At 53.2% G+C, this 26915-nt stretch overlaps 1 long non-coding RNA gene across 1 annotated transcript in view; it reads left to right on the top strand.

The window, feature by feature from the left end:
- The first annotated feature begins 26 nt into the window (after nucleotides 1-26).
- LOC140411553 (uncharacterized) overlaps nucleotides 27-26915 on the top strand; it is a 41722-nt gene continuing 14833 nt past the window's right edge. Inside the window, exons 1-2 of the long non-coding RNA XR_011940862.1 lie at nucleotides 27-134; nucleotides 342-470. This is a non-coding gene — a long non-coding RNA (uncharacterized lncRNA). The remainder of the gene's footprint in view (nucleotides 135-341; nucleotides 471-26915) is intronic.

Here is a 26915-nt window from a genome sequence, read left to right as displayed (position 1 = left end):
TCTCTCCGTTCTCTGACATTCCTTTCTTTCCCAGTCTCCCTCTCTGGATCGCCGCCATCCTGACGGCCGCCGCTCGCAAGAGATGGAATCGGTCCCGGAGACGTGAGGCGTACCGGCTGATTGGACGGAAACTGGTAGGGCAACCCTCTGACCCCAGGTTCCCGCGACCTCAGTCCTGAAACCACGATCCTGGCCGTTCCGTGCACCCCCCTCCTCCCCCACCTTCCCCCCCCCCCCCCCCCCCCCACGACCCTCGTGTCACTCACTATCCTTCCTGACCCCCCATGATCTCCGTTCACACATCTCCCTTTCTCTCTCTCTCTCTCGCTCCCACCCGGCAGTGGAAAGCTGGGATCGGACTGTGCCACTGCGTGCGGCCGACCTACGTCTATCCCTCGGAGCTGAAGCTCTTCGTGCGCCATGTTTTCCCCGGACACGTACGGGACTATCCGGATCCACAGCACAGCCGGGTAAGCATCGTTCCTCATCCGGAGGGGAGGGTTCCTCATCCGGAGGGGGGAGGGACGGAGGGGAGGGTTCCCCATCCGGAGGGGGGAGGGACGGAGGGGAGGGTTCCCCATCCGGAGGGGGGAGGGACGGAGGGGAGGGTTCCTCATCCGGAGGGGGAGGGACGGTTCCCCATCCGGAGGGGGGAGAGAGGGACGGAGGGGAGGGTTCATCATCCGGAGGGGGGAGGGACGGAGGGGAGGGTTCCCCATCCGGAGGGGGGAGGGACGGAGGGAGGGTTCCTCATCCGGAGGGGGAGGGACGGAGGGGAGGGTTCCTCATCCGGAGGGGGGAGGGACGGAGGGGAGGGTTCCCCATCCGGAGGGGGGAGGGACGGAGTGGAGCGTTCCTCATCTGGAGGGGGAGGGACGGAGGGGAGGGTTCCTCATCCGGAGGGGGAGGGACGGAGTGGAGCGTTCCTCATCCGCAGGGGGGAGGGACGGAGGGGAGGGTTCCTCATCCGGAGGGGGAGGGGAGGGTTCCTCATCCGGAGGGGGGAGGGACGGAGGGGAGGGTTCCCCATCCAGAGGGGGGGAGAGAGGGACGGAGGGGAGGGTTCATCATCCGGAGGGGGGAGGGGGAGGGGAGGGTTCCTCATCCGGAGGGGGAGGGGAGGGTTCCTCATCCGGAGGGGTGGGGGAAGGGACGGAGGGGAGGGTTCCCCATCCGGAGGGGGGCGGGAGGGTTCCTCATCCGGAGGGGGGGGGGAGGGACGGAGGGGAGGGTTCCCCATCCGGAGGGGGGCGGGAGGGTTCCTCATCCGGAGGGGGGGGGGAAGGGACGGAGGGGAGGGTTCCCCATCCGGAGGGGGGCGGGAGGGTTCCTCATCCGGAGGGGGGGGAAGGGACGGAGGGGAGGGTTCCCCATCCGGAGGGGGAGGGGAGGGTTCCTCATCCGGAGGGGGGGGGGAAGGGACGGAGGGGGAGGGTTCCCCATCCGGAGGGGGAGGGGAGGGTTCCTCATCCGGAGGGGGGGGGAAGGGACGGAGGGGAGGGTTCCCCATCCGGAGGGGGATGGGAGGGTTCCTCATCCGGAGGGGGGGGGAAGGGACGGAGGGGAGGGTTCCTCATCCGGAGGGGGGGGAAGGGACGGAGGGGAGGGTTCCTCATCCGGAGGGGGATGGGAGGGTTCCCCATCCGGAGGGGGGGGGGAGGGACGGAGGGGAGGGTTCCTCATCCGGACTGGGGGGGGGAAGGGACGGAGGGGGGGGTTCCCAATCCGGAGGGGGATGGGAGGGTTCCTCATCCGGAGGGGGGAGGGGAGGGTTCCTCAGCCGGAGGGGGGGGGAAGGGACGGAGGGGAGGGTTCCTCTGTGGGACAGGGGAGGAGGGGAGGGTTTTTGTAGAGAAATTAAATCTCACATTATTACAACCAGCCCTTCCCAGCAGCTGACCTCCCGCCCCGCCCCCCCCCCCCCCCCCACCCCCTACCGCGACGCGCCTCAATGGGATATTCGCTCAGAGTGTGCGTCGCAAAACAACTTAATTCCCCTCATCACCTGACCACCCCAACCCCTGCACACATCCTGGTGATGGGTTAGTGTGGGGGAGCGGTTCACCCAATTCAGGACAGTGATCAGGAGCAGGAACCCTGGCTGATTTCCCCTCTCTCTCTGTCTAACCCAGGGATTACTGGACAGTGATCAGGAGCAGGAACCCTGGCTGATTTCCCTCTCTCTCTAACCCAGGGATCACTGGACAGTGATCGGGAGCGGGAACCCTGGCTGATTTCCCCTCTCTCTCTAACCCAGGGATCACTGGACAGTGATCAGGAGCAGGAACCCTGGCTGATTTCCCCTCTCTCTCTAACCCAGGGATCACTGGACAGTGATCAGGAGCAGGAACCCTGGCTGATTTCCCCTCTCTCTCTAACCCAGGGGTCACTGGACAGTGATCAGGAGCAGGAAACCTGGCTGATTTCCTCTCTCTCTCTGACTCAGGGATCACTGGACAGTGATCAGGAGCAGGAACCCTGGCTGATTTCCCCTCTCTCTCTAACCCAGGGATCATTGGACAGTGATCAGGAGCAGGAACCTGGCTGATTTCCCCTCTCTCTCTCTAACCCAGGGATCTCTGGACAGTGATCAGGAGCAGGTACCCTGGCTGATTTCCCCTCTCTCTCTAACCAGGGATCACTGGACAGTGATCAGGAGCAGGAACCCTGGCTGATTTCCCCTCTCTCGCTCTAACCCAGGGATCACTGGACAGTGATCAGGGGCAGGAACCCTGGCTGATTTCCCCTCTCTCTCTCTAACCCAGGGATCACTGGACAGTGATCAGGAGCAGGAACCCTGGCTGATTTCCCCTCTCTCGCTCTAACCCAGGGATCACTGGACAGTGATCAGGGGCAGGAACCCTGGCTGATTTCCCCTCTCTCTCTCTAACCCAGGGATCACTGGACAGTGATCAGGAGCAGGAACCCTGGCTGATTTCCCCTCTCTCTCTCGAACCCAGGGATCACTGGACAGTGATCAGGAGCAGGAACCCTGGCTGATTTACCCCCTCTCTCTCTAACCCAGGGATCACTGGACAGTGATCAGGGGCAGGAACCCTGGCTGATTTCCCCTCTCTCTCTCTAACCCAGGGATCACTGGACAGTGATCAGGAGCAGGAACCCTGGCTGATTTACCCCCTCTCTCTCTAACCCAGGGATCACTAGACAGTGATCAGGAGCAGGAACCCTGGCTGATTTCCCCTCTCTCTCTCTAACCCAGGGATCACTGGACAGTGATCAGGAGCAGGAACCCTGGCTGATTTACCCCCTCTCTCTCTAACCCAGGGATCACTAGACAGTGATCAGGAGCAGGAACCCTGGCTGATTTCCCCTCTCTCTCTCTAACCCAGGGATCACTGGACAGGGATCAGGAGCAGGAACCCTGGCTGATTTCCCCTCTCTCTCTCTAACCCAGGGATCACAGTACAGTGATCAGGAGCAGGAACGCTGGCTGATTTCCCCTCTCTCTCTAACCCAGGAATCACTGGACAGTGATCAGGAGCAGGAACCCTGGCTGATTTCCCTCTCTCTCTCTAACCCAGGGATCACTGGACAGTGATCATGAGCGGGAACCCTGGCTGATTTCCCCTCTCTCTCTAACCCAGGGATCACTGGACAGTGATCAGGAGCAGGAAACCTGGCTGATTTCCTCTCTCTCTCTCTAACACAGGGATCACTGGACAGTGATCAGGAGCAGGAACCCTGGCTGATTTCCCCCCTCTCTCTCTAACCCAGTGATCACTGGACAGTGATCAAGAGCAGGAACCCTGGCTGATTTCCCCTCTCTCTCTCCCTAACCCAGGGATCACTGGACAGTGATCAGGAGCAGGAACCCTGGCTGATTTCCCCTCTCTCTCTCTAACCCAGGGATCACTGGACAGTGATCAGGAGCAGGAACCCTGGCTGATTTCCCCTCTCTCTCTCTAACCCAGGGATCACTGGACAGGGATCAGGAGCAGGAACCCTGGCTGATTTCCCCTCTCTCTCTCTAACCCAGGGATCACAGTACAGTGATCAGGAGCAGGAACGCTGGCTGATTTCCCCTCTCTCTCTAACCCAGGAATCACTGGACAGTGATCAGGAGCAGGAACCCTGGCTGATTTCCCCTCTCTCTCTAACCCAGGGTTCACTGGACAGTGATCAGGATCAGGAACCCTGGCTGATTTCCCTCTCTCTCTCTAACCCAGGGATCACTGGACAGTGATCAGGAGCGGGAACCCTGGCTGATTTCCCCTCTCTCTCTAACCCAGGGATCACTGGACAGTGATCAGGAGCAGGAACCCTGGCTGATTTCCCCTCTCTCTCTCTAACCCTGGGATCACTGGACAGTGATCAGGAGCAGGAACCCTGGCTGATTTCCCCTCTCTATCTCTAACCCAGGGATCACTGGACAGTGATCAGGAGCAGGAACCCTGGCTGATTTCCCCTCTCTCTCTCTAACCCATTGATCACTGGACAGTGATCAGGACCAGGAGCCCTGGCTGATTTCCCCTCTCTCTCTCTAACCCAGGGATCACTGGACAGTGATCAGGAGCAGGAACCCTGGCTGATTTCCCCTCTCTCTCTCTAACCCAGGGATCACTGGACAGTGATCAGGAGCAGGAACCCTGGCTGATTTCCCCTCTCTCTCTAACCCAGGGATCACTGGACAGTGATCAGGAGCAGGAACTCTGGCTGATTTCCCCTCTCGCTCTCTAACCCAGGGATCACTGGACAGTGATCAGGAGCAGGAACCCTGGCTGATTTCCCCTCTCTCTCTCTCTCTAACCCAGGGATCACTGGACAGTGATCAGGAGCAGGAACCCTGGCTGATTTCCCCCCTCTCTCTCTCTAACCCAGGGATCACTGGACAGTGATCAGGAGCAGGAACCCTGGCTGATTTCCCCCATCTCTCTCTAACCCAGGGATCACTGGACAGTGATCAGGAGCAGGAACCATGGCTGATTTCCCCGCTCTCTCTCTAACCCAGGGATCACTGGACTGTGATCAGGAGCAGGAACCCTGGCAGATTTCCCCTCTCTCTCTAACCCAGGGATCACTGGACAGTGATCAGGAGCAGGAATCCTGGCTGATTTCCCCGCTCTCTCTCTAACCCAGGGATCACTGGACAGTGATCAGGAGCAGGAACCCTGGCTGATTTCCCCTCTCTCTCGAACCCATGGATCACTGGACAGTGATCAGGAGCAGGAACCCTGGCTGATTTCCCCTCTCTCTCTAACCCAGGGATCACTGGACAGTGATCAGGAGCAGGAACCCTGGCTGATTTCCCCTCTCTCTCTCTAACCCAGGGATCACTGGACAGTGATCAGGAGCAGGAAACCTGGCTGATTTCCCCTCTCTCTCTTTTACCCAGGGATCACTGGACAGTGATCAGGAGCAGGAACCCTGGCTGATTTCCCCTCTCCCTCGAACCCAGGGATCACTGGACAGTGATCAGGAGCAGGAACCCTGGCTGATTTCCCCTCTCTCTCTCTAACCCAGGGATCACTGGACAGTGATCAGGAGCAGGAACCCTGGCTGATTTCCCCTCTCTCTCTCTAACCCAGGGATCACTGGACAGGGATCAGGAGCAGGAACCCTGGCTGATTTCCCCTCTCTCTCTCTAACCCATGGATCACAGTACAGTGATCAGGAGCAGGAACGCTGGCTGATTTCCCCTCTCTCTCTAAACCAGGAATCACTGGACAGTGATCAGGAGCAGGAACCCTGGCTGATTTCCCCTCTCTCTCTAACCCAGGGTTCACTGGACAGTGATCAGGATCAGGAACACTAGCTGATTTCCCTCTCTCTCTCTAACCCAGGGATCACTGGACAGTGATCAGGAGCGGGAACCCTGGCTGATTTCCCCTCTCTCTCTAACCCAGGGATCACTGGACAGTGATCAGGAGCAGGAAACCTGGCTGATTTCCTCTCTCTCTCTCTAACCCAGGGATCACTGGACAGTGATCAGGAGCAGGAACCCTGGCTGATTTCCCCCCTCTCTCTCTAACCCAGTGATCACTGGACAGTGATCAAGAGCAGGAACCCTGGCTGATTTCCCCTCTCTCTCTCTCTAACCCAGGGATCACTGGACAGTGATCAGGAGCAGGAACCCTGGCTGATTTCCCCTCTCTCTCTCTCTCTAACCCAGGGATCACTGGACAGTGATCAGGAGCAGGAACCCTGGCTGATTTCCCCTCTCTCTCTCTAACCCAGGGATCACTGGACAGTGATCAGGAGCAGGAACCCTCGCTGATTTCCCCTCTCTCTCTAACCCAGGGATCACTGGACAGTGATCAGGAGCAGGAACCCTGGCTGATTTCCCCTCTCTCTCTCTAACCCAGGGATCACTGGACAGTGATCAGGAGCAGGAACCCTGGCTGATTTCCCCTCTCTCTCTCTAACCCAGGGATCACTGGACAGTGATCAGGAGCAGGAACCCTGGCTGATTTCCCCTCTCTCTCTCTAACCCATGGATCACTGGACAGTGATCAGGAGCAGGAGCCCTGGCTGATTTCCCCTCTCTCTCTCTAACCCAGGGATCACTGGACAGTGATCAGGAGCAGGAACCCTGGCTGATTTCCCCTCTCTCTCGAAGCCAGGTATCTCTGGACAGTGATCAGGAGCAGGAACCCTGGCTGATTTCCTCGCTCTCCCTAACCCAGGGATCACTGGACAGTGATCAGGAGCAGGAACACTGGCTGATTTCCCATCTCTCTCTAACCCAGGGATCACTGGACAGTGATCAGGAGCAGGAACCCTGGCTGATTTTCTCTCTCTCTCTCTAACCCAGGGATCACTGGACAGGAATTCCTCTATACTGTCCCCATCAAACCCTCCCAGGACAGATACAGCACGGGGTTAGATACAGAGTAAAGCTCCCTCTACACTGTCCCCATCAAACACTCCCAGGACACTTACAGCACGGGGTTAGATACAGAGTAAAGCTCCCTCTACACTGTCCCCATCAAACACTCCCAGGACAGGTACAGCACGGGGTAAGATACAGAGTAAAGCTCACACTGCACTGTCCCCATCAAATACTCCCAGGACAGGTACAGCACGGGGTTAGATACAGAGGAAAGCTCCCTCTACACTGTCCCCATCAAACACTCCCAGGACAGGTACAGCACGGGGTTAGATACAGAGTAAAGCTCCCTCACCACTGTCCCCATCAAACAAACCCAGGGCAGGTACAGCACGGGGTTAGATACAGAGTAAAGCTCCCTCTACACTGTCCCCATCAAACACTCCCAGGAGAGGTACAGCACGGGGTTAGATACAGAGTAAAGCTGCCTCTACACTGTCCCCATCAAACACTCCCAGGACAGGTACAGCACGGGGTTAGGTACAGAGTAAAGATCCCTCTACACTGTCACCATCAAACACTCCCAGGACAGGTACAGCACGGGGTTAGATACAGAGTAAAGCTCCCTCTACATTGTCCCCATCAAACACTCCCAGGACAGGTACAGCACGGGGTTTGATACGGAGTAAAGCTCCCTCTGCACTGTCCCCATCAAACACTCCCAGGACAGGTACAGCACGGGGTTAGATACAGAGTAAAGCTCCCTCTGCACTGTCCCCATCAAACACTCCCAGGACAGGTACAGCACGGGGTTAGATACAGAGTAAAGCTCCCTCTACACTGTCCCCATCAAACACTCCCAGGGCAGGTACAGTAAGGGGTTAGATATAGAGTAAAGCTCCCTCTACACTGTCCCCATCAAACACACCCAGGACAGGTACAGCACGGGGATAGATACAGAGTAAAGCTCCCTCTACACTGTCCCCATCAAACACTTCCAGGGCAGGTACAGCACGGGGTTAGATACAGAGTAAAGCTCCCTCTACACTGTCCCCATCAAACATTCCCAGGACAGGTACAGCACGGGGTTAGATACAGAGTAAAGCTCCCTCTACACTGTCTACCATCAAACAATCTCAGGACAGGTACAGCACGGGGTTAGATACAGAGTGAAGCTCCCTCTACACTGTCCCCATCAAACACCCCCAGGACAGGTACATCACGGGGTTAGATACAGAGTAAAGCTCCCTCTGCACTGTCCCCATCAAACACTCCCAGGACAGGAACAGCACGGGGTTAGATACATTGTAAAGCTCCCTCTACACTGTCCCCATCAAAAACTCCCAGGACAGGTACAGCACGGGGTTAGATGCAGAGTAAAGCTTGCTCTACACTGTCCCCATCAAACACTCCCAGGACAGGTACATCACGGGGTTAGATACAGAGTAAAGCTCCGTGTACACTGTCCCCATCAAACACTCCCAGGACAGGTACAGCACGGGGTTAGATACAGAGTAAAGCTCCCTCTACACTGTACCCATCAAACACTCCCAGGACAGGTACAGCATGGGGTTAGATACAGAGTAAAGCTCGCTCTACACTGTCCCCATCAAACACCCACAGGACAGGTGCAGCACAGGGTTAGATACAGAGTAAAGCTCCCTCTACACTGTCCCCATCAAACACTCCCAGGACAGGTACAGCACGGGGTTAGATACAGAGTAAAGCTCCCTCTACACTGTCCCCATCAAACACTCCCAGGACAGGTACAGCACGTGGTTAGACACAGAGTAAAGCTCCCTCTGCACTGTCCCCATCAAACACTCCCAGGACAGGTACAGGACGGGGTTAGATACAGAGTAAAGCTCCCTCTACACTGTCACCATCAAACACTCCCAGGACAGGTACAGCACGGGGTTAGATACAGAGTAAAGCTCCCTCGACACTGTCCCCATCAAACACTCCCAGGATAGGTACAGCACAGAGTTAGATACAGAGTAAAGCTCCCTCTAGACTGTCCCCATCAAACACTCACAGGACAGGTACAGCACGGGGTTAGATACAGAGTAAAGCTCCCTCTACACTGTCCCCATCAAACACTCCCAGGACAGGTACAGCACGGGGTTAGATACAGAGTAAAGCTCCCTCGACACTGTCCCCATCAAACACTCCCAGGACAGGCACAGCACGGGGTTAGACACAGAGTAAAGCTCGCTCTACACTGTCCCCATCAAACACTCCCAGGACAGGTACATCACGGGGTTAGATACAGAATAAAGCTCCGTGTACACTGTCCCCATCAAACACTCCCAGGACAGGTACAGCATGGGGTTAGATACAGAGTAAAGCTCGCTCTACACTCTCCCCATCAAACACTCCCAGGACAGGTGCAGCACGGGGTTAGATACAGAGTAAAGCTCCCTCTACACTGTGTAAGGTTTTCGGGCAATTCGGCCCTTTTGGAGAAACTCAGAGACTGTAAACTGACTTTCCAGCCAAGGGAACAGAACCAGTTTTCCCAGCAGGCTTGGCCCGCTGAGCTGAGTGGGGACATAAGCACATAAATATTTACAAACACCCCCCTAGGAGCTACAAGGAAGAAGGAGCCAGACAACAAGATAACATCAAGACACAGACAAAGGGGCACGGGAATACACAGGAGGCTTGCATGCAAGCAGGACAATGGGATGGTCATAGCCCCATGCAAATGTAAATGACCTGGCCTCCACCAGAGCAGAATCCAATCAACACCCCATCAACATAGCAGCATCTCCGGAGCAGATGGAAGTCTTTGAAAATCTTCAAGGGAGCTCAACCTCGTTATCTCAAAAAACAGACTGGAGGCGGACCTAGGGGAGGTACTCCCATCTCGACAGGTCTGACCGGCAAAGGGGGCGGGACCAGCGGGAACTTTAAAAACTTACCTTTTCAATGCAAAAGGGGCTGGCCGATCACAGAACAAAGCCAGGTATAACTATATAAAAGGGGCTGTGTTTTCGAGTAGGGTCTGTTCGTTCGTGGCTCGACCTCTGCACCCCTGACTTGAGCTCTGCAGCCTGTGACCGTAAGTACTCCGCAGCAGCTTACGAAACTCCCTTGATTTTAATAGTGGTTGAGGCTTTGGGGAAGGGAACTTGTTTTGTGCCTTGTGATTTTGCTAAAACCTGTGTAACCGTAAGAATTTTCGTTGTGTCCGCTATATTACCTTTTGAATAGACTTAGTTGTATTAGAGCATAAGATTTTATTGTGTTTCTTCTGTTGATGATTTTGACCTGGGTTTTACAATAAATCTTGATTTGATGCTAATTGGAGTCGTTTAAATTCTTCAATCCTTCACCAGCGATCTCTGACCAAGTCATTGTTAAAAATACTCCTCACCTTAATTCCGGGTTCAAGAATCGAGGGTCATCTTGAGCGGTTCACTCAGGACAGACTGCTGGTTAGGAAATAAACAGCAGTGTCCTATTCTCTCTCTTGGGAAGGCTACTCTAGTGGAGTAGGAACCGGGTGGGGGTTGTACCACCGGCAAGAGAGAGAATCACCTGGGTATTGGTAGGGGTCTGGAGATCTGTGTGATATAAGTCTCAGGCTGTCGGTTAGGAATAAACAGCAGGCTTGAATCAGTGCTCTCTTCAGTGGAAGTGTCCCAGTGCGACATCCCCTGGCCTCTGAAGTTTCAGTGCCAGCTGAAGAGAGACACACACAGATATTCAAACCCCAGATATCGGCCCATACTGGGCCGATATCTGGGGTTTGAATATCTGTGTGTGTCTCTCTCCAGCTGGCACTGAAACTTCAGAGGCCAGGGGATGTCGCGCTGGGACACTTCCACTGAAGAGAGCACTGATTCAAGCCTGCCGTTTATTCCTAACCGACAGCCTGAGACTTATATCACACAGATCTCCAGACCCCTACCAATACCCAGGTGATTCTCTCTCTTGCCGGTGGTGCAACAGCCACCCGGTTCCTACTCCACTAGAGTAGCTTTCCCAAGAGAGAGAATAGGACACTGCTGTTTATTTCCTAACCAGCAGTCTGTCCTGAGTGAACCGCTCAAGATGACCCTCGATTCCTGAACCCGGAATTAAGGTGAGGAGTATTTTTAACAATGACTTGGTCAGAGATCGCTGGTGAAGGATTGAAGAATTTAAACGACTCCAATTAGCATCAAATCAAGATTTATTGTAAAACCCAGGTCAAAATCATCAACAGAAGAAACACAATAAAATCTTATGCTCTAATACAACTAAGTCTATTCAAAAGGTAATATAGCGGACACAACGAAAATTCTTACGGTTACACAGGTTTTAGCAAAATCACAAGGCACAAAACAAGTTCCCTTCCCCAAAGCCTCAACCACTATTAAAATCAAGGGAGTTTCGTAAGCTGCTGCGGAGTACTTACGGTCACAGGCTGCAGAGCTCAAGTCAGGGGTGCAGAGGTCGAGCCACGAACGAACAGACCCTACTCGAAAACACAGCCCCTTTTATATAGTTATACCTGGCTTTGTTCTGTGATCGGCCAGCCCCTTTTGCATTGAAAAGGTAAGTTTTTAAAGTTCCCGCTGGTCCCGCCCCCTTTGCCGGTCAGACCTGTCGAGATGGGAGTACCTCCCCTAGGTCCGCCTCCAGTCTGTTTTTTGAGATAACGAGGTTGAGCTCCCTTGAAGATTTTCAAAGACTTCCATCTGCTCCGGAGATGCTGCTATGTTGATGGGGTGTTGATTGGATTCTGCTCTGGTGGAGGCCAGGTCATTTACATTTGCATGGGGCTATGACCATCCCATTGTCCTGCTTGCATGCAAGCCTCCTGTGTATTCCCGTGCCCCTTTGTCTGTGTCTTGATGTTATCTTGTTGTCTGGCTCCTTCTTCCTTGTAGCTCCTAGGGGGGTGTTTGTAAATATTTATGTGCTTATGTCCCCACTCAGCTCAGCGGGCCAAGCCTGCTGGGAAAACTGGTTCTGTTCCCTTGGCTGGAAAGTCAGTTTACAGTCTCTGAGTTTCTCCAAAAGGGCCGAATTGCCCGAAAACCTTACAACTGTTACCATCAACACTCCCAGGACAGGTACAGCACGGGGTTAGATACAGAGTAAAGCTCCCTCGACACTGCCCCCATCAAACACTGCCAGGACAGGTACAGCACAGGGTTAGATGCAGAGTAAAGCTCCCTCTACACTGTCCCCATCAAACAATCTCAGGACAGGTACAGCACGGGGTTAGATACAGAGTGAAGCTCCCTCTACACTGTCCCCATCAAACACCCCCAGGACAGGTACATCACGGGGTTAGATACAGATTAAAGCTCCCTCTGCACTGTCCCCATCAAACACTCCCAGGACAGGTACAGCACGGGGTTAGATACAGAGTAAAGCTCCCTCTACACTGTCCCCATGAAACACTCTGCAGGACAGGTACAGCACGGGGTTAGATACAGAGTAAAGTTCCCTCTACACTGTCCCCATGAAACACTCCCAGGACAGGTACAGCACGGGGTTAGATACAGAGTAAAACTCCCTCTACACTGTCCCCATCAAACACTCCCAGGGCAGGTACAGCACGGGGTTAGATACAGAGTAAAGCTCCCTCTATACGGTCCCCATCAAACACTCCCAGGACAGGTACAGCACGGGGTTAGATACAGAGTGAAGCTCTCTCCACACTGTCGCTATCATACACTCCCAGGACAGGTACAGCACGGGGTTAGATACAGAGTAAAGCTCCCTCTACACTGTCCCCATCAAACACTCCCAGGACAGGTACAGCACGGGGTTAGATACAGAGTAAAGCTCCCTCTACACTGTCCCCATCAAACACTCCAAGGACAGGTACAGCACGAGGTTAGATACAGAGTAAAGCTCCCTCTACACTGTCCCCATCAAACAGTCCCAGGACAGGTACAGCACGGGGTTAGACACAGAGTAAAGCTCCCTGTACACTGTCTCCATCAAACACTCCCAGGACAGGTACAGCACAGGGTTAGATACAGAGTAAAGCTCCCTCTAGACTGTCCCCATCAAACACTCCCAGGGCAGGTACATCACGGGGTTAGATACAGAGTAAAGCTCCCTGTACACTGTCCCCATCAAACACTCCCAGGACAGGTACAGCACGGGGTTAGATACAGAGTAAAGCTCCCTCTACACTGTACCCATCAAACACTCCCAGGACAGGTACAGCATGGGGTTAGATACAGAGTAAAGCTCGCTCTACACTGTCCCCATCAAACACTCCCAGGACAGGTGCAGCACGGGGTTTGATACAGAGTAAAGCTCCCTCTACACTGTCACCATCAAACACTCCCAGGACAGGTACAGCACGGGTTTAGATACAGAGTAAATCTCTCTCGACACTGCCCCCATCAAACACCCCCAGGACAGGTACAGCACGGGGTTAGTTGCAGACTAAAGCTCCCTCTACACTGTCCCCATCAAACACTCCCAGGACAGGTACAGCATGGGGTTAGATACACAGTAAAGCTCCCTCTGCACTGTCCCCATCAAAAACTCCCAGGTCAGGTACATCTCGGGGTTAGATACAGAGTAAAGCTCCCTCTAAACTGTCGCCATCAAACACTCCCAGGTCAGGTACAGCACGGGGTGAGATACAGAGTAAAGCTCCCTCTACACTTTCCCCATCAAACTCTCCCACGACAGGTACAGAACGGGGTTAGATACAGAGTAAAGCTCCCGCTACACTGTCCCCATCAATCACTCCCAGGACGGGTCCAGCACGGGGTTAGATACAGAGTAAAGCTCCCTCTACACTGTCCCCATCAAACACTCCCAGGACAGGTACAGCACGGGGTGAGATATAGAGTAAAGCTCCCTCTACACTGTCCCCATCAAACACTCCCAGGACAGGTACAGCATGGGGTTAGATGCAGAGTAAAGCTCCCTCTACACTGTCCCCATCAAACACTCCCAGGACAGGTGCAGCACGGGGTTAGATACAGAGTAAATCTCCCTCTACAATGTCCCCATCAAACTCTCCCAGGACAGGTACAGCACGGGGTTAGATACAGAGTAAAGCTCCCTCTACACTGTCCCCATCAAACACTCCCAGGACAGGTACAGCACGGGGTTAGATACAGAGTAAAGCTCCCTCTGCACTGTCCCCATCAAACACTCCCAGGACAGGTACAGCACGGGGTTATATACAGAGTAAAGCTGCCTCTACACTGTCCCCATCAAACACTCACAGGACAGGTACAGCACGGGCTTAGATACAGAGTGAAGCTCTCTCCACACTGTCCCTATCATACACTCCCAGGACAGGTACAGCACGGGGTTAGATACAGAGTAAAGCTCCCTCTACACTGTCCCCATCAAACACTCCCAGGACAGGTACAGCACGGGGTTAGATACAGAGTAAAGCTCCCTCTGCACTGTCCCCATCAAACACTCCCAGGACAGGTACAGCACGGGGTTAGATACAGAGTAAAGCTTCCTCTGCACTGTCCCCATCAAACACTCCCAGGACAGGTACATCACGGGGTTAGATACAGAGTAAAGCTACCTCTACACTGTCCCCATCAAACACTCCTAGGACAGGTACAGCACGGGGTTAGATACATAGTAAAGCTCCCTCTACACTGTCCCCATCAAACACTCCCAGGACAGGTACAGCACAGGGATAGATACAGAGTAAAGCTCCCTCCAGACTGTCCCCATCAAACACTCCCAGGACAGGTACAGCACGGGGTTAGATGTAGAGTAAAGCTCCCTCTACACTGTCCCCATCAAACACTCCCAGGACAGGTACAGCACGGGGTGAGATATAGAGTAAAGCTCCCTCTACACTGTCCCCATCAAACACTCCCAGGGCAGGTACAGCACGGGGTTAGATACAGAGTAAATCTCCCTCTACACTGTCCCCATCAAACACTCCCAGGACAGGTACAGCAAGGGGATAGATACAGAGTAAAGCTCCCTCTACACTGTCCCCATCAAACACTCCCAGGACAGGTACAGCACGGGGTTATATACAGAGTAAAGCTCCCTCTACACTGTCCCCATCAAACATTCCCAGGACAGGTACAGCACGGGGTTAGATACAGAGTAAATCTCCCTCTACACTGTCCCCATCAAACAATCCCAGGACAGGTACAGCACGGGGTTAGATACAGAGTAAAGCTCCCTCTACACTGTCCCCATCAAACACTCCCAGGACAGGTACAGCACGGGGTTAGATACAGAGTAAAGGTCCCTCTACACTGTCCCCATCAAACACTCCCAGGACAGGTACATCACGGGGTTAGATACAGAGTAAAGCTCCCTCTACACTGTCCCCATCAAACACTCCCCGGACAGGTACAGCACGGGTTCGATACAGAGTAAAGCTCCCTCTACACTGTCCCCATGAAACACTCCCAGGACAGGTACAGCACGGGGTTAGATACAGAGTAAAGCTCCCTCTACACTTCCCCCATCAAACACTCCCAGGACAGGTACAGCACGGGGTTAGATGCAAGTAAAGCTCCCTCTACACTGTCCCCATGAAACACTCTGCAGGACAGGTACAGCACGGGCTTAGATACAGAGTGAAGCTCTCTCCACACTGTCCCTATCATACACTCCCAGGACAGGTACAGCACGGGGTTAGATACAGAGTAAAGCTCCCTCTACACTGTCCCCATCAAACACTCCCAGGACAGGTACAGCACGGGGTTAGATACAGAGTAAAGCTCCCTCTGCACTGTCCCCATCAAACACTCCCAGGACAGGTACAGCACGGGGTTAGATACAGAGTAAAGCTTCCTCTGCACTGTCCCCATCAAACACTCCCAGGACAGGTACATCACGGGGTTAGATACAGAGTAAAGCTACCTCTACACTGTCCCCATCAAACACTCACAGGACAGGTACAGCACGGGCTTAGATACAGAGTGAAGCTCTCTCCACACTGTCCCTATCATACACTCCCAGGACAGGTACAGCACGGGTTAGATACAGAGTAAAGCTCCCTCTACACTGTCCCCATCAAACACTCCCAGGACAGGTACAGCACGGGGTTAGATACAGAGTAAAGCTCCCTCTGCACTGTCCCCATCAAACACTCCCAGGACAGGTACAGCACGGGGTTAGATACAGAGTAAATCTCTCTCGACACTGCCCCCATCAAACACCCCCAGGACAGGTACAGCACGGGGTTAGATGCAGAGTAAAGCTCCCTCTACACTGTCCCCATCAAACACTCCCAGGACAGGTACAGCATGGGGTTAGATACACAGTAAAGCTCCCTCTGCACTGTCCCCATCAAAAACTCCCAGGTCAGGTACATCTCGGGGTTAGATACAGAGTAAAGCTCCCTCTAAACTGTCCCCATCAAACACTCCCAGGTCAGGTACAGCACGGGGTGAGATACAGAGTAAAGCTCCCTCTACACTTTCCCCATCAAACTCTCCCACGACAGGTACAGAACGGGGTTAGATACAGAGTAAAGCTCCCGCTACACTGTCCCCATCAATCACTCCCAGGACGGGTCCAGCACGGGGTTAGATACAGAGTAAAGCTCCCTCTACACTGTCCCCATCAAACACTCCCAGGACAGTTACAGCACGGGGTGAGATATAGAGTAAAGCTCCCTCTACACTGTCCCCATCAAACACTCCCAGGACAGGTACAGCATGGGGTTAGATACAGAGTAAAGCTCCCTCTACACTGTCCCCATCAAACACTCCCAGGACAGGTGCAGCACGGGGTTAGATACAGAGTAAATCTCCCTCTACAATGTCCCCATCAAACTCTCCCAGGACAGGTACAGCACGGGGTTAGATACAGAGTAAAGCTCCCTCTACACTGTCCCCATCAAACACTCCCAGGACAGGTACAGCACGGGGTTAGATACAGAGTAAAGCTCCCTCTGCACTGTCCCCATCAAACACTCCCAGGACAGGTACAGCACGGGGTTATATACAGAGTAAAGCTGCCTCTACACTGTCCCCATCAAACACTCACAGGACAGGTACAGCACGGGCTTAGATACAGAGTGAAGCTCTCTCCACACTGTCCCTATCATACACTCCCAGGACAGGTACAGCACGGGGTTAGATACAGAGTAAAGCTCCCTCTACACTGTCCCCATCAAACACTCCCAGGACAGGTACAGCACGGGGTTAGATACAGAGTAAAGCTCCCTCTGCACTGTCCCCATCAAACACTCCCAGGACAGGTACAGCACGGGGTTAGATACAGAGTAAAGCTTCCTCTGCACTGTCCCCATCAAACACTCCCAGGACAGGTACATCACGGGGTTAGATACAGAGTAAAGCTACCTCTACACTGTCCCCATCAAACACTCGCAGGACAGGTACAGCACGGGGTTAGATACAGAGTAAAGCTCCCTCTACACTGTCCCCATCAAACACTCCCAGGGCAGGTACAGCACGGGGTTAGATACAGAGTAAAGCTCCCTCTACACTGTCCCCATCAAACACTCCCAGGACAGGTACAGCACGGGGTTAGATACAGAGTAAAGCTCCCTCTACACTGTCCCCATCAAACACTCCCAGGACAGGTACAGCACGGGGTTAGATACAGAGTAAAGCTCCCTCTACACTGTCCCCATCAAACACTCCCAGGACAGGTACAGCACGTGGTTAGATACAGAGTAAAGCTCCCTCTGCACTGTCCCCATCAAACACTCCCAGGACAGGTACAGCACGGGGTTAGATACAGAGTAAAGCTCCCTCTACACTGTCGCCATCAAACACTCCCAGGACAGGTACAGCACGGGGTTAGATACAGAGTAAAGCTCCCTCTACACTGTCCCCATCAAACACTCCCAGGACAGGTACAGCACGGGGTGAGATATAGAGTAAAGCTCCCTCTACACTGTCCCCATCAAACACTCCCAGGGCAGGTACAGCACGGGGTTAGATACAGAGTAAATCTCCCTCTACACTGTCCCCATCAAACACTCCCAGGACAGGTACAGCAAGGGGATAGATACAGAGTAAAGCTCCCTCTACACTGTCCCCATCAAACACTCCCAGGACAGGTACAGCACGGGGTTATATACAGAGTAAAGCTCCCTCTACACTGTCCCCATCAAACATTCCCAGGACAGGTACAGCACGGGGTTAGATACAGAGTAAATCTCCCTCTACACTGTCCCCATCAAACAATCCCAGGACAGGTACAGCACGGGGTTAGATACAGAGTAAAGCTCCCTCTACACTGTCCCCATCAAACACTCCCAGGACAGGTACAGCACGGGGTTAGATACAGAGTAAAGGTCCCTCTACACTGTCCCCATCAAACACTCCCAGGACAGGTACATCACGGGGTTAGATACAGAGTAAAGCTCCCTCTACACTGTCCCCATCAAACACTCCCCGGACAGGTACAGCACGGGTTCGATACAGAGTAAAGCTCCCTCTACACTGTCCCCATGAAACACTCCCAGGACAGGTACAGCACGGGGTTAGATACAGAGTAAAGCTCCCTCTACACTTCCCCCATCAAACACTCCCAGGACAGGTACAGCACGGGGTTAGATGCAAGTAAAGCTCCCTCTACACTGTCCCCATGAAACACTCTGCAGGACAGGTACAGCACGGGGTTAGATACAGAGTAAAGCTCCCTCTACACTGTCCCCATGAAACACTCCCAAGACAGGTACAGCACGGGGTTAGATACAGAGTAAAACTCCCTCTACACTGTCCCCATCAAACACTCCCAGGGCAGGTACAGCACGGGGTTAGATACAGAGTAAAGCTCCCTCTATACGGTCCCCATCAAACACTCCCAGGACAGGTACAGCACGGGGTTAGATACAGAGTAAAGCTCCCTCTACACTGTCCCCATCAAACTCTCCCAGGACAGGTACAGCACGGGGTTAGATACAGAGTAAAGCTCCCTCTACACTGTCCCCATCAAACACTCCCAGGACAGGTACAGCACGAGGTTAGATACAGAGTAAAGCTCCCTCTACACTGTCCCCATCAAACTCTCCCAGGACAGGTACAGCACGGGGTTAGATACAGAGTAAAGCTCCCTCTACACTGTCCCCATCAAACACTCCCAGGACAGGTACAGCACGAGGTTAGATACAGAGTAAAGCTCCCTCTGCACTGTCCCCATCAAACACTCCCAGGACAGGTACAGCACGGGGTTAGACACAGAGTAAAGCTCCCTGTACACTGTCTCCATCAAACACTCCCAGGACAGGTACAGCACAGGGTTAGATACAGACTAAAGCTCCCTCTAGACTGTCCCCATCAAACACTCCCAGGACAGGTACAGCACGGGGTTAGACATAGAGTAAAGCTCGCTCTACACTGTCCCCATCAAACACTCCCAGGGCAGGTACATCACGGGGTTAGATACAGAGTAAAGCTCCCTGTACACTGTCCCCATCAAACACTCCCAGGACAGGTACAGCACGGGGTTAGATACAGAGTAAAGCTCCCTCTAAACTGTCCCCATCAAACACTCCCAGGACAGGTACAGCACGGGGTGAGATACAGAGTAAAGCTCCCTCTACACTTTCCCCATCAAACTCTCCCACGACAGGTACAGAACGGGGTTAGATACAGAGTAAAGCTCCCTCTACACTGTCCCCATCAATCACTCCCAGGACAGGTCCAGCACGGGGTTAGATACAGAGTAAAGCTCCCTCTACACTGTCCCCATCAAACACTCCCAGGACAGGTACAGCACGTGGTTAGATACAGAGTAAAGCTCCCTCTGCACTGTCCCCATCAAACACTCCCAGGACAGGTACAGCACGGGGTTAGATACAGTGTAAAGCTCCCTCTACACTGTCCCCATCAAACACTCCCAGGACAGGTACAGCACGGGGTGAGATACAGAGTAAAGCTCCCTCTACACTGTCCCCATCAAACACTCCCAGGACAGGTACAGCACGGGCTTAGATACAGAGTGAAGCTCTCTCCACACTGTCCCTATCATACACTCCCAGGACAGGTACAGCACGGGGTTAGATACAGAGTAAAGCTCCCTCTACACTGTCCCCATCAAACACTCCCAGGACAGGTACAGCACGGGGTTAGATACAGAGTAAAGCTCCCTCTGCACTGTCCCCATCAAACACTCCCAGGACAGGTACAGCACGGGGTTAGATACAGAGTAAAGCTTCCTCTGCACTGTCCCCATCAAACACTCCCAGGACAGGTACATCACGGGGTTAGATACAGAGTAAAGCTACCTCTACACTGTCCACATCAAACACTCGCAGGACAGGTACAGCACGGGGTTAGATACAGTGTAAAGCTCCCTCTACACTGTCCCCATCAAACACTCCCAGGGCAGGTACAGCACGGGGTTAGATACAGAGTAAAGCTCCCTCTACACTGTCCCCATCAAACACTCCCAGGACAGGTACAGCACGGGGATAGATACAGAGTAATGCTCCCTCTACACTGTCCCCATCAAACACTCCCAGGACAGGTACAGCACGGGGTTAGATACAGAGTAAAGCTCCCTCCACACTGTCCCCATCAAACACTCCCAGGACAGGTACAGCACGTGGTTAGATACAGAGTAAAGCTCCCTCTGCACTGTCCCAATCAAACACTCCCAGGACAGGTACAGCACGGGGTTAGATACAGAGTAAAGCTCCCTCTACACTGTCCCCATCAAACACTCCCAGGACAGGTACAGCACGGGGTTAGATACAGTGTAAAGCTCCCTCGACACTGTTCCCATCAAACACTCCCAGGACAGGTACAGCACGTGGTTAGATACAGAGTAAAGCTCCCTCTACACTGTCCCTATCAAACACTCCCAGGACAGGTACAGCACGAGGTTAGATACAGAGTAAAGCTCCCTCTACACTGTCCCCATCAAACACTCCCAGGACAGGTACAGCACGGGGTTAGATACAGAGTAAAGCTCCCTCTACACTGTCCCCATCAAACACTCCCAGGACAGGTACAGCACGGGGTTAGATACAGAGTAAAGCTCCCTCTGCACTGTCCCCATCAAACACTCCCAGGACAGGTACAGCACTGGGTTCGATACAGAGTAAAGCTCCCTCTACACTGTCCCCATTAAACAATCCTAGGTCAGGTACAGCACGGGGTTAGATACAGAGTAAAGCTCCCTCTACACGGTCCCCATCAAACACTCCCAGGACAGATACAACACGGGGTTAGATACAGAGTAAAGCTCCCTCTACACTGTCCCCATGAAACACTCCCAAGACAGGTACGGCACGGGGTTAGATACAGAGTAAAGCTACCTCTACACTGTCCCCATCAAACACTCCCAGGACAGGTACAGCACGGGGTTAGATACAGAGTAAAGCTCCCTCTACACTGTCCCCATCAAACACTCCCAGGACAGGAACAGCACGGGGTTAGATACAGAGAAAAGCTCCCTCTACACTGTCCCCATCAAACACTCCCAGCACAGGTACAGCACGGGGTTAGATACAGAGTAAAGCTCCTCTACACTGTCCCCATCAAACACTCCCAGGACAGGTACAGCTTGGGTTAGATACAGAGTAAAGCTCCCTCTACACTGTGCCCATCAAACACTCCCAGGACAGGAACAGCACGGGGTTAGATACAGAGTAAAGCTCCCTCTACACTGTCCCCATCAAACACTCCCAGGACAGGTACAGCACGGGGTTAGATACAGAGTAAAGCTCCCTCTACACTGTCCCCATCAAACACTCCCAGGACAGGTACAGCACGGGGTTAGACACAGAGTAAAGCTCCCTGTACACTGTCTCCATCAAACACTCCCAGGACAGGTACAGCACGGGGTTAGATACAGAGTAAAGCTCCCTCTACACTGTCCCCATGAAACACTCCCAGGACAGGTACAGCACGGGGTTAGATACAGAGTAAAGCTCCCTCTACACTTCCCCCATCAAACACTCCCAGGACAGGTACAGCACGGGGTTAGATGCAAGTAAAGCTCCCTCTACACTGTCCCCATGAAACACTCTGCAGGACAGGTACAGCACGGGGTTAGATACAGAGTAAAGTTCCCTCTACACTGTCCCCATGAAACACTCCCAGGACAGGTACAGCACGGGGTTAGATACAGAGTAAAACTCCCTCTACACTGTCCCCATCAAACACTCCCAGGGCAGGTACAGCACGGGGTTAGATACAGAGTAAAGCTCCCTCTATACGGTCCCCATCAAACACTCCCAGGACAGGTACAGCACGGGGTTAGATACAGAGTGAAGCTCTCTCCACACTGTCGCTATCATACACTCCCAGGACAGGTACAGCACGGGGTTAGATACAGAGTAAAGCTCCCTCTACACTGTCCCCATCAAACACTCCCAGGACAGGTACAGCACGGGGTTAGATACAGAGTAAAGCTCCCTCTACACTGTCCCCATCAAACACTCCAAGGACAGGTACAGCACGAGGTTAGATACAGAGTAAAGCTCCCTCTACACTGTCCCCATCAAACAGTCCCAGGACAGGTACAGCACGGGGTTAGACACAGAGTAAAGCTCCCTGTACACTGTCTCCATCAAACACTCCCAGGACAGGTACAGCACAGGGTTAGATACAGAGTAAAGCTCCCTCGAGACTGTCCCCATCAAACACTCCCAGGGCAGGTACATCACGGGGTTAGATACAGAGTAAAGCTCCCTGTACACTGTCCCCATCAAACACTCCCAGGACAGGTACAGCACGGGGTTAGATACAGAGTAAAGCTCCCTCTACACTGTACCCATCAAACACTCCCAGGACAGGTACAGCATGGGGTTAGATACAGAGTAAAGCTCGCTCTACACTGTCCCCATCAAACACTCCCAGGACAGGTGCAGCACGGGGTTTGATACAGAGTAAAGCTCCCTCTACACTGTCACCATCAAACACTCCCAGGACAGGTACAGCACGGGTTTAGATACAGAGTAAATCTCTCTCGACACTGCCCCCATCAAACACCCCCAGGACAGGTACAGCACGGGGTTAGATGCAGAGTAAAGCTCCCTCTACACTGTCCCCATCAAACACTCCCAGGACAGGTACAGCATGGGGTTAGATACACAGTAAAGCTCCCTCTGCACTGTCCCCATCAAAAACTCCCAGGTCAGGTACATCTCGGGGTTAGATACAGAGTAAAGCTCCCTCTAAACTGTCCCCATCAAACACTCCCAGGTCAGGTACAGCACGGGGTGAGATACAGAGTAAAGCTCCCTCTACACTTTCCCCATCAAACTCTCCCACGACAGGTACAGAACGGGGTTAGATACAGAGTAAAGCTCCCGCTACACTGTCCCCATCAATCACTCCCAGGACGGGTCCAGCACGGGGTTAGATACAGAGTAAAGCTCCCTCTACACTGTCCCCATCAAACACTCCCAGGACAGGTACAGCACGGGGTGAGATATAGAGTAAAGCTCCCTCTACACTGTCCCCATCAAACACTCCCAGGACAGGTACAGCATGGGGTTAGATGCAGAGTAAAGCTCCCTCTACACTGTCCCCATCAAACACTCCCAGGACAGGTGCAGCACGGGGTTAGATACAGAGTAAATCTCCCTCTACAATGTCCCCATCAAACTCTCCCAGGACAGGTACAGCACGGGGTTAGATACAGAGTAAAGCTCCCTCTACACTGTCCCCATCAAACACTCCCAGGACAGGTACAGCACGGGGTTAGATACAGAGTAAAGCTCCCTCTGCACTGTCCCCATCAAACACTCCCAGGACAGGTACAGCACGGGGTTAGATACAGAGTAAAGCTTCCTCTGCACTGTCCCCATCAAACACTCCCAGGACAGGTACATCACGGGGTTAGATACAGAGTAAAGCTACCTCTACACTGTCCCCATCAAACACTCCTAGGACAGGTACAGCACGGGGTTAGATACATAGTAAAGCTCCCTCTACACTGTCCCCATCAAACACTCCCAGGACAGGTACAGCACAGGGATAGATACAGAGTAAATCTCCCTCCAGACTGTCCCCATCAAACACTCCCAGGACAGGTACAGCACGGGGTTAGATGTAGAGTAAAGCTCCCTCTACACTGTCCCCATCAAACACTCCCAGGACAGGTACAGCACGGGGTGAGATATAGAGTAAAGCTCCCTCTACACTGTCCCCATCAAACACTCCCAGGGCAGGTACAGCACGGGGTTAGATACAGAGTAAATCTCCCTCTACACTGTCCCCATCAAACACTCCCAGGACAGGTACAGCAAGGGGATAGATACAGAGTAAAGCTCCCTCTACACTGTCCCCATCAAACACTCCCAGGACAGGTACAGCACGGGGTTATATACAGAGTAAAGCTCCCTCTACACTGTCCCCATCAAACATTCCCAGGACAGGTACAGCACGGGGTTAGATACAGAGTAAATCTCCCTCTACACTGTCCCCATCAAACAATCCCAGGACAGGTACAGCACGGGGTTAGATACAGAGTAAAGCTCCCTCTACACTGTCCCCATCAAACACTCCCAGGACAGGTACAGCACGGGGTTAGATACAGAGTAAAGGTCCCTCTACACTGTCCCCATCAAACACTCCCAGGACAGGTACATCACGGGGTTAGATACAGAGTAAAGCTCCCTCTACACTGTCCCCATCAAACACTCCCCGGACAGGTACAGCACGGGTTCGATACAGAGTAAAGCTCCCTCTACACTGTCCCCATGAAACAATCCCAGGACAGGTACAGCACGGGGTTAGATACAGAGTAAAGCTCCCTCTACACTTCCCCCATCAAACACTCCCAGGACAGGTACAGCACGGGGTTAGATGCAAGTAAAGCTCCCTCTACACTGTCCCCATGAAACACTCTGCAGGACAGGTACAGCACGGGGTTAGATACAGAGTAAAGCTCCCTCTACACTGTCCCCATGAAACACTCCCAAGACAGGTACAGCACGGGGTTAGATACAGAGTAAAACTCCCTCTACACTGTCCCCATCAAACACTCCCAGGGCAGGTACAGCACGGGGTTAGATACAGAGTAAAGCTCCCTCTATACGGTCCCCATCAAACACTCCCAGGACAGGTACAGCACGGGGTTAGATACAGAGTAAAGCTCCCTCTACACTGTCCCCATCAAACTCTCCCAGGACAGGTACAGCACGGGGTTAGATACAGAGTAAAGCTCCCTCTACACTGTCCCCATCAAACACTCCCAGGACAGGTACAGCACGAGGTTAGATACAGAGTAAAGCTCCCTCTACACTGTCCCCATCAAACACTCCCAGGACAGGTACAGCACGAGGTTAGATACAGAGTAAAGCTCCCTCTGCACTGTCCCCATCAAACACTCCCAGGACAGGTACAGCACGGGGTTAGACACAGAGTAAAGCTCCCTGTACACTGTCTCCATCAAACACTCCCAGGACAGGTACAGCACAGGGTTAGATACAGACTAAAGCTCCCTCTAGACTGTCCCCATCAAACACTCCCAGGACAGGTACAGCACGGGGTTAGACACAGAGTAAAGCTCGCTCTACACTGTCCCCATCAAACACTCCCAGGGCAGGTACATCACGGGGTTAGATACAGAGTAAAGCTCCCTGTACACTGTCCCCATCAAACACTCCCAGGACAGGTACAGCACGGGGTTAGATACAGAGTAAAGCTCCCTCTAAACTGTCCCCATCAAACACTCCCAGGACAGGTACAGCACGGGGTGAGATACAGAGTAAAGCTCCCTCTACACTTTCCCCATCAAACTCTCCCACGACAGGTACAGCACGGGGTTAGATACAGAGTAAAGCTCCCTCGACACTGTCCCCATCAAACACTCCCAGGACAGGCACAGCACGGGGTTAGACACAGAGTAAAGCTCGCTCTACACTGTCCCCATCAAACACTCCCAGGACAGGTGCAGCACGGGGTTAGATACAGAGTAAAGCTCCCTCTACACTGTTACCATCAACACTCCCAGGACAGGTACAGCACGGGGTTAGATACAGAGTAAAGCTCCCTCGACACTGCCCCCATCAAACACTGCCAGGACAGGTACAGCACAGGGTTAGATGCAGAGTAAAGCTCCCTCTACACTGTCCCCCATCAAACACTCCCAGGACAGGGACAGCACGGGGTTAGATACAGAGTAAAGCTCCCTCTACACTGTCCCCATCAAACACTCCCAGGACAGGTACAGCACGGGGTTAGATACAGAGTAAAGCTCCCTCTACACTGTCCCCATCAAACACTCCCAGGACAGGTACAGCACGTGGTTAGACACAGAGTAAAGCTCCCTCTGCACTGTCCCCATCAAACACTCCCAGGACAGGTACAGCACGGGGTTAGATGCAGAGTAAATCTCCCTCTACACTGTCCCCATCAAACACTCCCAGGACAGGTACAGCACGGGGTTAGATAAAGAGTAAATCTCCCTCGACACTGTCCCCATCAAACACTCCCAGGACAGGTACAGCACGTGGTTAGATACAGAGTAAAGCTCCCTCTACACTGTCCCTATCAAACACTCCCAGGACAGGAACAGCACGGGGTTTGATACAGAGTAAAGCTCCCTCTACACTGTCCCCATCAAACACTCCCAGGACAGGTACAGCACGGGGTTAGATACAGAGTAAAGCTCCCTCCACACTGTCCCCATCAAACACTCCCAGGACAGGTACAGCACGAGGTTAGATACAGAGTAAAGCTCCCTCTGCATTGTCCCCATCAAACACTCCCAGGACAGGTACAGCACTGGGTTAGATACAGAGTAAAGCTCCCTCTACACTGTCCCCATCAAACACTCCTAGGACAGGTACAGCACGGGGTTAGATACATAGTAAAGCTCCCTCTACACTGTCCCCATCAAACACTCCCAGGACAGGTACAGCACAGGGATAGATACAGAGTAAATCTCCCTCCAGACTGTCCCCATCAAACACTCCCAGGACAGGTACAGCACGGGGTTAGATGTAGAGTAAAGCTCCCTCTACACTGTCCCCATCAAACACTCCCAGGACAGGTACAGCACGGGGTGAGATATAGAGTAAAGCTCCCTCTACACTGTCCCCATCAAACACTCCCAGGGCAGGTACAGCACGGGGTTAGATACAGAGTAAATCTCCCTCTACACTGTCCCCATCAAACACTCCCAGGACAGGTACAGCAAGGGGATAGATACAGAGTAAAGCTCCCTCTACACTGTCCCCATCAAACACTCCCAGGACAGGTACAGCACGGGGTTATATACAGAG

The sequence above is a fragment of the Scyliorhinus torazame genome, chromosome 4 (assembly GCF_047496885.1).
Source record: "Scyliorhinus torazame isolate Kashiwa2021f chromosome 4, sScyTor2.1, whole genome shotgun sequence".
Lineage (NCBI taxonomy): Eukaryota > Metazoa > Chordata > Chondrichthyes > Carcharhiniformes > Scyliorhinidae > Scyliorhinus > Scyliorhinus torazame.
The sequence above is the reverse complement of the archived record's forward strand: the minus strand, read 5'-3'. Positions and strand labels throughout refer to the sequence as shown.